A 14,101-nucleotide genomic window follows, 5' to 3' on the forward strand; every position below is an offset into this window, starting at 1 on the left:
GTAAAGCGGACTGGGAGATCTTGGGTCTCCGGTTGTCACTTGGTGTAACTTAGCCGCGCAGGGCAAACACCAATGGGCACAGGCACGCGGGCGCCAGGCCCGGGCACTCTCTGCGGTATTTATGTGCACCAATCCCACAAGAGCACTTCGAGGCCACAATAAATAGAAAGCGTGGCTGGGGAGTAAACACGCGGAGCACGTGCCCGCTCCTGGCCCCGGCGCAGGCTCCCCGCCAGCAGCAGCAGTTCTCGCGGGGACCTTCGGCACGGGGACTGGACCTGGAAAAAAGACTCGAACCAAACCTGGACACCTGGCTGTAAGCGCAACCCCACCCGCTCTGAAGGCTGCCCTGCGAACGCGCGACGCCCCTGAGCCGAAAGCTGCCCCGGATCCCCGGTTCTCACGAGCACCGCGCACACGTCGCGCATCCGTGCAAGCCCCTCCCGCACCCGGACCCGCCGTCTCGGCGGCCGCGCCCGCAAGACGCGCAGCGCGCACCCCGCAGGGCACACGGTCGGAGCCCCGCATCCCCGAAGGCGCACGCTTACTTCTCTGGGCCTCGGGGGCGGTGTCGGGACGGTTCCTGGGGAGCCGAGTGCGCGCGCGCGCGGCTCCGGCGAGGGGAGGGGGGTCGGAGAGGCGCGCCCGGGCCCTGCGCCTCGGCCCCGCGGCCTGGCCGGCCGGCGCGCACCGGCTCCGGCAGCGACACGGGCACCCGCGCGGCGCTCCGGGGCCGCTGGCAGCAGGCGCGCACGGACTCGGGCTCCAGAGGCTCCCGCGGGAGGCCGCGGGCGTGGCCGGGCAGCGGAGGTTTTTTTGGAATGCAGGGTGTGGCCCTCTAACACGGCGAAAAAGAAATGAGTCAGCCCCTGCAGTCCTAACCAATAAGCGTGTTCACTGGCGGCTAAGGCGGAACTTTCCTTTCTTGATTTATATCGGGCTTAGCAGCCCTTTACAAAAGCCTTTAAAACAAAACAGAATAAAACAAATCTTTTTTCTAACTTCAGCCTCTAACTTCAAGGAAGTGGTGGATGGCTCTTTAAAAACTCTTTCAAAAACAAAAAACTCTTTCAAAAACAAGAATTAATCTTGTTATGAAATACTTGTTCAGTGCATGTAGGTTAATTTCTATTGCTTTAAGGAAAAGTTCTTGAGTTAGTTGGTGATTGTGGATGTAAGGAGCCTGGGATCTGGGATCAAGGCAGATTCAGATCTGACCTATGACACCAAATGCCCTGGGACAAGCTGATTATCTGCAGAGAAAGGGGATCAAATGCCCACAGGACAGGGTTTGTGGGACAGCTCATATGTCCTAATACACGGACAGCATTTGGCACGGTGCGGTGCTGGACATGCAGCAGGCACTCAAACTGTTAAGTCTTGTTCAAGTTCTGAATTGGGATCACCAATATGGACAAAAAGTAGCCTTTTTAAAAAGCCTCTTTTCAATGTTAAAATACCCAGATAATTTTAGAGCTGAAGTAGTACTTTGGTGTTGTATGGTCTGAGTCCCTTATTTAAGTGGTAAAAAAAAAAAAGAAGTTAAAGAGGAGCGCCTGGGTGGCTGCTGAGTCCGTGCTCAGGTCATGATCTCAGGGTTTGCTTGGTGGGATGGAGTCCGGGATTGGGCTGATTGGAGCCTGCTTGGGATTCTCTCTCTCCCACTCTCTCTGCCCCTCCCCTGCTGGCCCGTACACACACTCTCTCTCTCAAAACATTTTTTTTTAATTAAAGAAACTTTTGATTTAGGATCCTTGCGTTTGGTGTTATACACCAGGAATTTTACTACCAAAAACAGGCTTAAAATGGAAATGATTTCATTTATGCCACAGTAAATCAACTGTTAAAAAAGTAAGAATGATTTTACAAATACTCATTCCATCTGGGTTACTGTGCCCTAAACATAATTCTGGAGTAAAAATATTTAAAGGAAACTTTAGGTGACTGGGAATTGGAAAATCACAGAAGACTCCAGAGCTGCCAGGTTCTGTGGACCAGTAAAGAAAAGGAGTTGATGGTTAGTGGGAGTAGAGAGTTTTAGCAGAGTAAGAATTTTTTTTTTAAGTTACAAATTAAAACTTCTTGGCTTTGGAGACGATCTCCTGAGTTTAACTTTCTCATATTTGTTCAGAACCAGTCATTCTATAGGGAAAAATTTCTTCAAATTCTCATTAGCAAAGATCAGATCTAGAGTGAGACCAAAGGCCCTTTCTGAAATGGGATTTTCTCCAAACCAGCATGGAAGAGTGTGGGAAGGACGGGGCACCAGGAGCTCAGAGCTGCAACCCTAATCCCAATTCTGCCCAGGAGCGACCAGGCAGCCAGCCCAAGGAAACAGCTTCATCTCTCTGAAGGTCTCTAAGATTCTTCCATCTGACAGACCAACGTATGATCAAGAAGGGCAGGTGCAAGGTAAACCTATAACTTGACCCTGATGCTTAGCAACAGGCATAAATTCGCCCACAGTCTAGAAGATGACACTGAAAATCTCTACTGACTCTCCCATACCAGCCATCTTACCATCCTAGATGCTTTAAGTTAAATTCTGGAGTCAGCTAAGCGCTGCCCCTCTCCAGAGAACTTAGCATCAACAGGCATCATGATGGCCTCCTAGGTGGCCATATCTGTACCGTTTTCCCCATTCCCAGCACTCACATGCTTCCATTCTGCCAAGTCACCAAGGCTGAGTGTCCCCTGAATGCCATTCCGGTGACCAGGTTCCACCTGCACCCCACCCCCCATGCTCCTAAAGCAGCATAGCCAGCACCTGATAAATATGAAAGCCCAGCATGCACCGTGTCATAAACCTTGGTCATAAACCAATTAAACAACTGTGGTTTTCTAACAGACATCAAAAGGAAAACATTTGTTTTATAGGTAACTTTCTTCAAACACTCCTGCAAATTAATATGTATTTTTAAGTACAGCGATTTTCTGTTTACAAAACTATTGTAACCAGTTATACTGGCCAAACTGATCATATGTTGGCTGCTACACCATGAATAGCTGTTTTATATGAGGACGGACACACACACACACACACACACACACACACCCTATGGGAGTGCAAGCACCTCAGTAAACTTAACACCTACAATCTCAAAAATGAGACTGTGTGTGTATATATACACAGATACACTGAGGTACATGAAAGAGTAAGGGAAAGTAGCCAGACAGGAAAGAGAGAGACAATATAGTTTGCTTCTGTTGCCTAGGACCCAGTCAAACTTAAAATTCCCTGTCCAAGAAGAAAGGCTTCATAAACATGTTCACCTGCAACCATAACTCAAGGCACTTAAAAGACGGTTACAGTGACCTTTACGCTTGGGAAATAAGAACACAGTTGCCATTGCTGTTGGAATGTTCTCACTGTACAAAAAGGCTAACCGTTTCTAGGATGTCTTTTCTGCCTACAGTTAAGACGCAAAGTACAGACTATCATTGTACAGTTCAAAACAAGTGACCAAGAGCCCACGGGCCCCACGCCATGGTTTCAGTCATTCAGAAGCTGGCCTCCAGCTTTCCAATCGCCATCTTCCAGCTTAAAAACCCTCCGTCAGATAACTCAACTGGTCTCCTTGTTCCCCCCAAGCAGCGGGCACAGTACGACCTCCGCATGCAGGCTCACAGCAGGCTCCCAGGCTGATGACCTTCACTTGCCCTTCATACTAGTTGTCACCTTCCAGACACTTCCATTTCCTGGAATCCTCCTTTCCTCCAAATGCCTACAGACTTTACTCCTCATAACTCCATCACAGAACGGACTTGAAGAACACTAGCATCTTCCTTCTTCCAAGACCCTTGACCTCTCTCTCCCACCAGATGACAAAAGTCCATCTGAGGAAGAGATTGCGTTTCAAAGGCCAGGACGTAACAGATTCTGAAGAAACAGCTGCTGTTGATACACACGGTGTTTCAGTTCTACAGTAGCCACAAAAGAGAAAGAAGAACTTTCCTTAAGACCCGCTGCTGCATCAACTGTCAGCAACCATTAAGGCTGTTCAGACCAGCTGGCAAGCAGAACTCATGAGGCAGATGCGTCTCTCTGCTCTTTATGACATGTTCCAACAATACAGTGAGCCACCACTGAGCGAGTGAACCGGATTCTTCCTAAAGGGAAGCAAAGTTTACAAAAGAGTGTCACCACATCAAGTCTCAGTTCCTCCAACACTAGCCCACAGAAGAAAACAGAGGCACTAAGTCATTTCATCTTCCCTTGCTGGAAGGAAACATGTGTACACATTTGCCAATCTTGCCAAAGTACCAATTCCTCCTTAATTACAAGCATCTCTCCCAATGTACACGGTACACCCACGACTATAGTCCACGTGGCCCTAACTATAAATGGTAGCAAACTACTAGAACCATCACGTGAATTCCTTCGTTTATGAGGTTTAAAATCAAACGTTATGTTTGCATTAGAACAAACTCCGATCAAGAGTCATTAACCCTCTTTCTTTTTCAGAAAGTTTTTATTTTAATCACTGGGTGCTCATCCCAACAAGTGCACTCCTTGATACCCATCACCTATTTCATCCATCCCCCCCACCTCCCTTCTGGTGACCATCAGCGTGTTCTAAGAGATTATCTCTCTTGGGGTGCCTCGGTGGCTCAGTCAGTTGAGCATCAGTCAGTTTAGTGGCTCTGTCGGTTTAGCTCAGGTCATGATCTCACAGTTCGTGGGTTCGGGCCCCACGTCAGGCTCTGTGCTGACAGCTCAGAGCCTGGAGCCTGTTTCAGATTCTGTGTCTCCATCTCTCTCTGTCTCTCAATAATAAATAAATGTAAAAAAATAAATGTAAAAAAAAGAGTCATTATTTTTCTCTCTCACTCTCACACACACACGTTACTAGCACCCTTTGATTTTGCTAATACATTTCTGCTTTTATGAGATGGAAATCAATACCACTATTGTTCTCAAAAAGATATGCCCTAAATCAGCTGTCCTGCTACGTAATTATGTTTATTATAATTGCCATGACAAAGACCCAGCTTCTTCAGTATTCTAAGTCTCAACAACTCCATAAATGAGTCAGCATTCTTTAACTCACAGGTAACAGAAATGGCATGCGGAGCATCATGGGTAGGAGTGAGATGGGCTGTGTGGACTCTAAGTAGCTCAGCAACAGGAAAGCCACAGGGCAGCTGGGCTTGAGGACACACTCAAAATGACACAAGTAAGGCAAGATGGCACCAATGCTCCTACAGGCTGGGTCCCTTCTCCTGGCCCTCCTCCACTGCCCTCCCAGCTCTGCCACTAAGAGGGACTATTCCATAGCTGGAATTTTTTTAAGATTCTCAAGAAAAACTCCCGCTGGTCCCATTTGGGGCCATGTGCCCACCTGGCGGTCAAGGTCCTATGTTTGGCCGGTCCACACGGGAATGACATCATTGGATCAGCAGGAAGGGCAGTAAGTTCTCCAGAAGGTGAGTTTTCTTCTCAGAAGCAGAAAGGAGGGCTTATTTGTCTGCCCCAAAAAACACTACCACCTGTCAAGAAATTCCATTTTATGTCTGAGCAAAAGGTTATCTAAACAGTCAGTCCTCAACCTGGTAATAAATTACATTCTAAAAAAAGTTCACTTCTAAAGTCTGAAGTCAATGAACTCTATCTAGGTGGCACTTGAAATCTATTTCACTAGAGATAAACTGTAGACAATGGCTTCTCTGGCCAGTCTTTAAAAGCCTATTTAACTAATGATTGATCCGAGTATAATGTTAATAATATTTCTAATAGTGTACTCAAACCTCATTCTTAACATTGTTCCTACAGGAAAATGTAATTCCACCTAGAACAACAAAAACACGTTCGATTTAATTCGTTGGCTGGGCATTTAGTAATGACAGCGGCTTCTACTATACAGACATTTCCCATTTAATGGGTACACAACATAGCAAGGTGGTATTAACAGCTGTAATGAGCCCACAAGGAAACTAGGAGTCAAGGTTTTGATGCCCAAGGTCAACGGTTAAGATGAGTCAGAGCCAGCGTCAAAGCCATATGTGTTTGGCCCCAAAGCTGGGGCTCTCAAGTCTGATCCCTATAGCTGCTAGACAGGTGTGGGCTTACAGCTGAGGAGACAGAGAGCTAATGTTTCAGACTCTGTGTAAATATTTAGATTCTCTTACAAAAAAAGAGAAGGGACTAGTGGCCAGTCACTTCCAATAATCAGACATGAACCTTCTATCCTTCCCAACAGAGGATACTTCTCTGTGGTAGAACAAAAGAAAATATTTCTCTGCGTGAGCCCTAAACTATACTGATGCTTATGGTTACCTGAAGATCATCAGAAAAATCAAAGGTCAATAAATAGTGTCTTCAAAAAAAATTATTTTGCTCTGTTGAAAACAGAGGGCGCTACCTATTAAAATGCCTATCTAAGGTGTTTTAACAGAAAATTAAAGTTGTAAAAATAACTAATGTGACTCAGTTATGCCAATATAAATGCAATGGGTGCATTTAACAGTATGAACTGTGTTTTACGTTTAAAAAAATGTTTTTGGTTATATAATATTTAATATATACAAGAGAATACATTTTAAATCAACAATCATGAACCTACCACCCAAACTTAAAAGCAGACAATTACCAATAAACCATAGCCGTTCCCTGATTGTTCCTTCCGTCCAACTGAGGCTGATGACCTTTTCCTTCTGTGCATATTGGACAAAAAAGTTTGAAAGCCCTTGGTCCAAGATGGGACTTGAATAATAAATTCACCATGTGCCTTTTGAAATCAGAGTGGAGAGGTAGTCAGAAATAACAGGACAGAAAGTCGCTGAATTTAATCCAAAAGGAAGGGAGTGGCCAAATCTTGTTAGCCCAGAAACTACTGATCAGACAGAACTCTAGGAACTTTTGGTTTCCCTCCCCCGTCTGAATCCAGGACTAGTCACTAGGAATGTGAAGTCAAGTCAGATCTCCTGAACAGCTGCCAGACTGTTAGACACAGGATCTGAAATACGACAGATCAACTCCGAATTATCCCAAATGGACGTAAGAAGCCCATGAAGAGCCTTAACCAATAACTTCAGGGGGAGAAAAATCAACAAAAACAGTCAATAATTTACTGAGAGTTTAATTTTGTTGTAATAACATGTAAGCAATTTATACTACGAGGCAAAAATTTAAGCTAGGTCATCTGTGAAGTTAAGCAGTTCACGACACATGTCAAAAAAAAAGGACCTGGACACTAATCTAGTGGATGAGTCGGTACAAATGGTTTCATCACAAATGCACGTGGGGAATAAGGAAACCTAGCGTTTAGCACAAACTACACAGAGCAGTAAATGCAGGCGGGGGGGGCGGGGAGAAGGGGGAAGACGAGCTTCAGGGATGGAGAGCAAAGTCATTCCACGGGCATCGTGAGGATGCCGTACAGCAAAGGGGTTCACCTCTGTGAGCACAGCCCGCCAGTGACCATGTGACACTGGTCTTTATGACCCAACCGCCTGCCTTGTTTTCCAACTGCTGGATACATGGCTCAAAGATTCCTGAGGCTGGGGGCCGGGACTGGGATTATTTAAAACCTCCAGACATCCAGCCCTTGACCCAGGATATGTTCTACAAAATGAAGGGGTCACTCACTGGGTAAACCGCAAATACCTACTTAAATGCCTTACTGAAGTGGTAGGGTCTAGTGAAGGTTCACCTCTTCAATGCAGGGGTGAGACTGCAACACGACAGTGGGAATGTACTGGTTCCGGCTAAGTTATGCTGCGGTGACAAAGAATACCAATGACAGAGAAAGGTCTTCTTATTTCTGGTTCCTGTTTGGTTCCTTGGAACTGGGCTGTGGTGACCCATGTGTTCTTGCCCGGGACCGAGGGGCAGGAGCAGCCCTTGCTGGGAGGTGCTGGTCTCGTGGCGAGGAGAGGAGACCTCCTCTGCTGCTGGGGAATGGCATGTGTCATCGCCAGTCACATTTTTTCAGCAAAATAAGTCCTACGGCCAAGATGGCCATGGGGTCACCCCCCCACCCTGGGGTGGGAAAGCGGAATCCCCCAGAGGGATGGAGGGCAGCTAGGAAGGTCTGGCAATAACAATAACACAATCTTCCATGAAGGGAAGGGGAAATGGCTCAAGAAGTGTTTTCTTCCTGTCAGTGGTGACGAAAGAAGCCATATCTGTGCGTCACCTGTAGGTATCGTCTTTCCAGCGCCTCACAACCCTCCCAGCGAAGTCCCTGGACCCGCCCAAGGCCCTCAGTTCCAACATCAGGTCTGGGGTCGCCTCCCCATAGCCAGCCTTTGAGGCCTCTGTTTCACGTGCAAAATGGGAGAATGCTGCACTCTTCCTGGGAAGGTGTCCGAGAAATGCTTTAACAAAACGATGCATTTAAAACACGAGAAGGGAGGGCACCTGGGTGGCTTAGTCGGTTAAGCGTCCGACTTTCGCTTAGGTCATGATCTTGCGGTTTGTGGGTTCGAGCCCCATGTCGGGCTCTGTGCTGACTGCCAGCTCAGAGCCTGGAGCCTGTTTCAGAGTCTGTGACTCCCTCTCTCTCTGACCCTCCCCTGCTCACGCTGTCTCTCTCTCTCTCTCCTAGAAATAAATAAAAATATTTAAAAATAAATAAATAAATAAATAATAAATAAAACACGAGAAGGGGTGCCCTGGTGGCTCAGTCGGTTAAGTGTCTGACTCTTGGTTTCAGCTCAGGTCGTGACCTTGTGGTTTCATGGGTTTGAGGTCCACGTCAGGGTTCTGCTCTGGCAGCGACGAGTCCCCTTGGGATTCCCTCCCTCTCTCTGCACCTCCTCCACTTGCGCGCTCTCTCTCTCTCTCAAAATAAATAAACTTTGAAAAATAAATAAAACACATAAGCACATAAAAGCACTCAATAAATATAAAATAGTATTATTAAATTATGATACTTCTCTCCTAATCTGTATGTTTCCCAAATTATCTTTAAACTTTATTCAGTTTGTTAAAAAGTATATAAAGTACACATATTAATGTTTCCTTTGCTTTTCAAACCTGCTGGCTCCTCTGCTCTCAGTTTTTTCTACGCACACACACTCTCACACATACAACACACATACACTCTCTCTCTCCCCAACCTCCATTACATATTTACTCCTCAACTGGCTGGTTTCTTTCTTTTTTTTTTTTTTAATGTTTATTTATTTTTGAGAGACTGAGAGAGCGTGAACACGGGAGGGGCAGAGAGTGAGGGAGACAGAATCCAAAGCAGGCTCCAGGCTCTGAGCTGCCAGCACAGAACCGATGTGGGGTTTGAACCCACAAATTGTGAGATCATGACCTGGGCTGAAGTCAGACGCTTAACTGACAGAGCCACCTAGACACCCCAACTAGCTGGTTTCTTAAGGCTCTCAAGAAGTTCTGGAAAGCAAAACTACTAATTACCTATCATCTATAACTAGTCTCTAATTATCCATCATCTATAACAATTAATCAATTTTTCCCAAAATAAAGGAAATTAAGGAAAATTGAAGATACCCAGAATCTTCATTGAAAGTAGGAGATAGATTCCGATATGGTACCCAGCAGAGAAGGAGTAAAGGGCAAGGCATGACCGGAAGACCCTGTCTCTCTTAGCATGCCGCTCCACTCCGATTCCTGCCTTGCCCCAGGATGGGCTCTCTGTCCCACAACTCTGCCTCACTGCTCATACTGCTCCTTCCAGCTACAGTGCTAAGCACGGCAGCCAACTCTGCTCCGAGCTCCTGCGCGTATGACTGGGGAAGCGCACCACAACACGTGCACAGAGAGGGTCATCACAGTGTGCTTTAGAAGAATGGAAGCCTTTACGAGAATGGAAGGCTGAGCATGACCAAAATGGCCACCACCAGGGGACTGGTTACATACATTACAGGCCACATAACACAGGAAATGCCGTAGGACAATAACAAACACAATGTAAGTGTGTATTTATTAATGTGGCATGGTTTCGGTACACTGTCAGTCAACTCAGGTGTCAAGACAATACTTAAAACAAATAATCCATTTTAGGAAGAATCTGATCCAGGCTTAGAAACAGTATGGCAGAATACAAAAACAAAACAAAACAAGAACGTTACTAACGGTATCTCTGGCAGTGGTAATATTGATGAATGTTTCTAGTCTTAATAATTTTCACATTTTAAAAGTTTTTTCCAATTAGCATTGTTAACTTTTATAATTTTTAAAATAGGTATTTTAACTAAAAGGGATTACTCATGGGATGCCTGGGTGGCTCAGTCAGTTAGGCATGGGGCTCTTCATTTTGGCTCAGGTCATCATCTCACAGTTCATGAGTTCAAGCCCCATGTTGACCTCTGCACTGACAGTGTAGAGCCTGCTTGGGATTCTTTCTCCCTTTCTCTCTCTGCCCCGCCCCTTGTCCCCAGTACATGTGCATGCAATCTCTCTCTCTCAAAACTAAATAAACTTAAAAAACAAAACAGAAAAAGACACTACTCAAAAAACACTCACTTCAAATGTCATCTGCTCCTGAAACTCTCCCTGACCTCACCACTCCTGCCGCACAGGTAATCTCTCTCCTGTGAGTTTCTAGAGTAGTTAATATACCTCAAATGACACTGACTGCATTTGTTTTGAAATCACAGCTTTCTATGTTTGCACTTGATCAGTTCTTGATGAGGAATGAGCCGTCTTATTTGTACTAGAATCCACCCCCAAACCCACAAGTCCTAAGTACCGAGCAAACCAATGAGCGTGGTGACTGGACACCACACAAGGCCGTACCATTTACACCTCAGGAGCCCACACACCTAACAGCTCCCTCATCAAACACTCCCCTACACTAATTAGGTCCAGAAGTAGCATCAGGGCCATTCTGGGGGAAGAAATTATGAATCAGAATATTTTCTGCATGGTGAGGTTTCTCTATTGGTTATTTATCCCATGTCTTCTGTCACAGCGACCAAAGACACCCTTACTCAACTTGAGACATGGGTCAGTATTTCCTTTTTTAAAAACATTTTTAATATTTATTTATTTACTTTTGAGAGAAAAAGAGAGACAGAGAGCACAAGTGGGGGAGGGACAGAGAGAAAATATGAAGCAGGCTCCAGGCTCTGAGCTGTCAGCACAGAACCCAATGTGAGGCTCAAACTCATCAACTGGGAGATCATGACCTGAGCCGAATTCAGATGCTTAACCGGCTGATCCACTCAGGTGCCCCAAGATGTGGGTCAATATTTCTTATCCAGAGGCAAAGTCTCCAATTTCTATCCATCAGTTTCTGCTTGAAATGGACAAGAATTACTTCAGCAATAATCCAAGCCGGTCCTTGACTCAGTAGGAACCATAAATATCTATTGTTTTAGGAGGAAATAAATGTTTTAAGATTATGTAAGTCTGTTTCAGGGAACTGACACAAACGAATGTTTTGAAATAACCAAGGCATTTCTTTTAAGGTTCAATGAAGAATGTGTTTTGAGAGCTAGGTGGGTGAGATTTAAAATAAAAACAACCACTGAAATCTTAGCTGTTCCTTAGCAATCTCAGGCTTCAACTGTTCCCTTCTCAAGGGCAAGCTAGAATACCAAAGAAACTGCTTCTGGAAGAAACTCTAAGCGATCTGGTCCAGTTTCCTTTTGGCCCTCCATTCTCCTCCCCAAGATTTTCATCAAGCCCATTGTGAACCTGAAACCACCCAGAAACGGTCTTGTTTTGTTCCTCTCCCTCTGCAGACAACTCACTTGCATTAAAGCTTCCTTTCTGAACAAAAGCAAAGCTATGAGCCACCGTGAAGGAGACCCCCGGGTGATTGTCCCTGATGAGATGTGGACTCAGGGGAGCACAGCAAAGAGACAGAAGAAATTCAAAAGGGGCTTAGCAGTTGACTCATCCACAAGCACGGCTATTGCACAGACGCGAGGCGTCCCGGGCCAGTTCCGAAGGTGAGGCAGTGCCTGGGGGACTCCAGTCACACAGGTAAGAACAGAGGCAGACATTCTAAATCCACCTCGGGACCCATCTTCCATTCCAGAAGCTGTGTGTCCAGGAAGGCTTGGAGATGCAAGAGCAAACCTTGCTTTTATCTCTTACCACCAGGGCTGAGACAGGTGATTGAAGAACCGTGGCTGAAACATGTCTTCGCAGGAAACACACCACCAGTGGTGTTATTTATACCGGTCAGCCGAACGCACACAGTCAGCTCACGGGATTTTTGACAAGCCAGGTGTGAAACACAGCCGTCATTAGACCTTGAATTAACATATACAAACAACTAACATAAAAGAGACTAGAGGCAAAGATAATGAATGAATGGTCAGAACTCATCACTAGGGTGTGCGCTCCGTGTGTTGCATGCACTATTGTTTGTGGCTGGTAGCAAAGCGTGTGGTGGTGTGTTCCTGCCCATCGCTTCCCAGCTCTGCCTGCAGTGCCTTTATTGGTAGTAAGAAATCAGCCACACTTCTGAGTCCTCCCACACATGGGGGAGCATTTACACCACAGCAATCTCCCTCTCCTCCCGTCCTCCCTCCGGGCGGGGTCAAGTCCTAACATTTGTCTGCTTGTCAATTATCAATACCTCCAGGACTAACCCACGGCTGCCAGACAGGAGCTAAGGAAGTTGGGCTGGCCAATCAGACTCATAACATGGGCTTGTAAGCTGGAAACCATGATATCAATATAAGGAAGGAAAGCAACTACAGAGGACCCTTGAATGACCCCTGGGTCAGGGGTGCCAATTTCCCACGCAGTCAGAACTCCATGTATAACTCTGACTCTCCAGAAACGTTAACTACCGATAGCTCACTGCTGACGTGAAGCCTTACTGATAACATAGTCAATTAACACACATCTTGTATGTCATACACACCATATAATATATTTTTCCAGCAAAGCAAGTTGGAGAAAATGTTATGGAGAAAATCCTAAGGAAGAGAAAATATGTTTATTTTCTAAGTACTGTACTGTACTAAATAAAAAATCTGTGGACAAGTGGATCCGGGTGATTCAAACCTGTGTTGCTCAACGGTCAGCTGTACTTTGATCATAGCCCTAGAATGTCCCAGTCACAGAACAAAGTACCACCCGCAGCCTTTTGCTTTATGAGCAGGATTATCAGATCCAATATACCTGATGAGTCAACTGAGGTTGACAGGCTGAGTAACCACTAAAACGTACAACAGCCAAGAGTCAGGCCTCCGATCATGTGACTCAGAAATACACAACGTTTTCACCAAGCAACCTCAGGCACTGACATTATCATCATCATAATGAAACCAAAATCAACCACATTTAACTGTCAGATAACCGGCAACCATTAATGGCCACAGATGTGTAAAAACAGAGATACACGAGGAGGGTGCAGACAAGGAGCTCAATTTTATTCATTGTCGCCAAGTTCAAGCTTATTCATATTACCTTCCAAAATGCACCCACCGAAAGTTAGTGAGAAATGGGGCCCCCGGAACCGAGGGGAACACGAATATCTGTAACAGAGAAGGGCTTATTCCGAGGTTAATATGAAAGGACTCTTCTTTCAATCCTTTAAATACTTACACTCTATCTACCCAATTGCTGTACCCAACTCAAAATGACACACCTACCAGAAAGAAGAATTGCTCGAATGTGAGCATGAGTTTTTTTGAAGCGTTTGGGTATTTATTTGTTAAACATTTTCTCTTTCAGACTTTTCAGTTATTTGATTGTGCTATGCATGCTTTTGCCATAGTTTCATGTAGAGCATCAGCCAGTAGTCAGAAGACTTCCAAAGGGCTAATGAAATTTTACTTACTGATTATTTAAGAAAATTCTTGTCATCTTGGCTTCCTATAAGTCACCAGCTTTTGCCATCGTTCCAGTACATTTCCATCACCTGTCACGAGGAGAAAGGATCTGATGAGATACAGGTATCAGAAAGACCACTTCTGGGTTTCTATGTTCTTTTCTGTTCTTCGTAACCGAAACATGGAGAAAAATAATCATCTCTTTCTTTGCCCTCAAAATGAAAAAGGAAGGAGACAATTACAACATAGAGAGAGACCAACGTAACCCCAAGAGAGAAAAAAAATTAAAGAACATTATTTCTACTGCTGGGGTTTGGGGTTTGGGAGAAGGAACCCCTAAAATGCCCTCCCTTATGTTTTGGGGAAGAGATTTTAGCCTGTTGCCTGGGAG

General features: G+C 45.3%; 1 protein-coding gene across 3 annotated transcripts in view; it reads right to left on the reverse strand.

The window, feature by feature from the left end:
- Positions 1-14,101, reverse strand: part of SGMS1 (sphingomyelin synthase 1) — a 262,857-nt gene that overhangs the window by 90,495 nt on the left and 158,261 nt on the right. For 2 of the 3 annotated variants that reach the window (XM_039238521.1, XM_039238522.1), the window contains one exon: positions 13,719-13,799. The gene's annotated coding sequence lies outside the window, so the exon portion shown is untranslated. Of the gene's footprint in view, positions 1-548; positions 820-13,718; positions 13,800-14,101 lie in introns of those variants that run through there. The other variant, XM_039238523.1, reaches the window with a different exon arrangement.

Source organism: Hyaena hyaena, unplaced genomic scaffold (genome assembly GCF_003009895.1).
Source record: "Hyaena hyaena isolate Hyena2069 unplaced genomic scaffold, ASM300989v1 scaffold_141, whole genome shotgun sequence".
Lineage (NCBI taxonomy): Eukaryota > Metazoa > Chordata > Mammalia > Carnivora > Hyaenidae > Hyaena > Hyaena hyaena.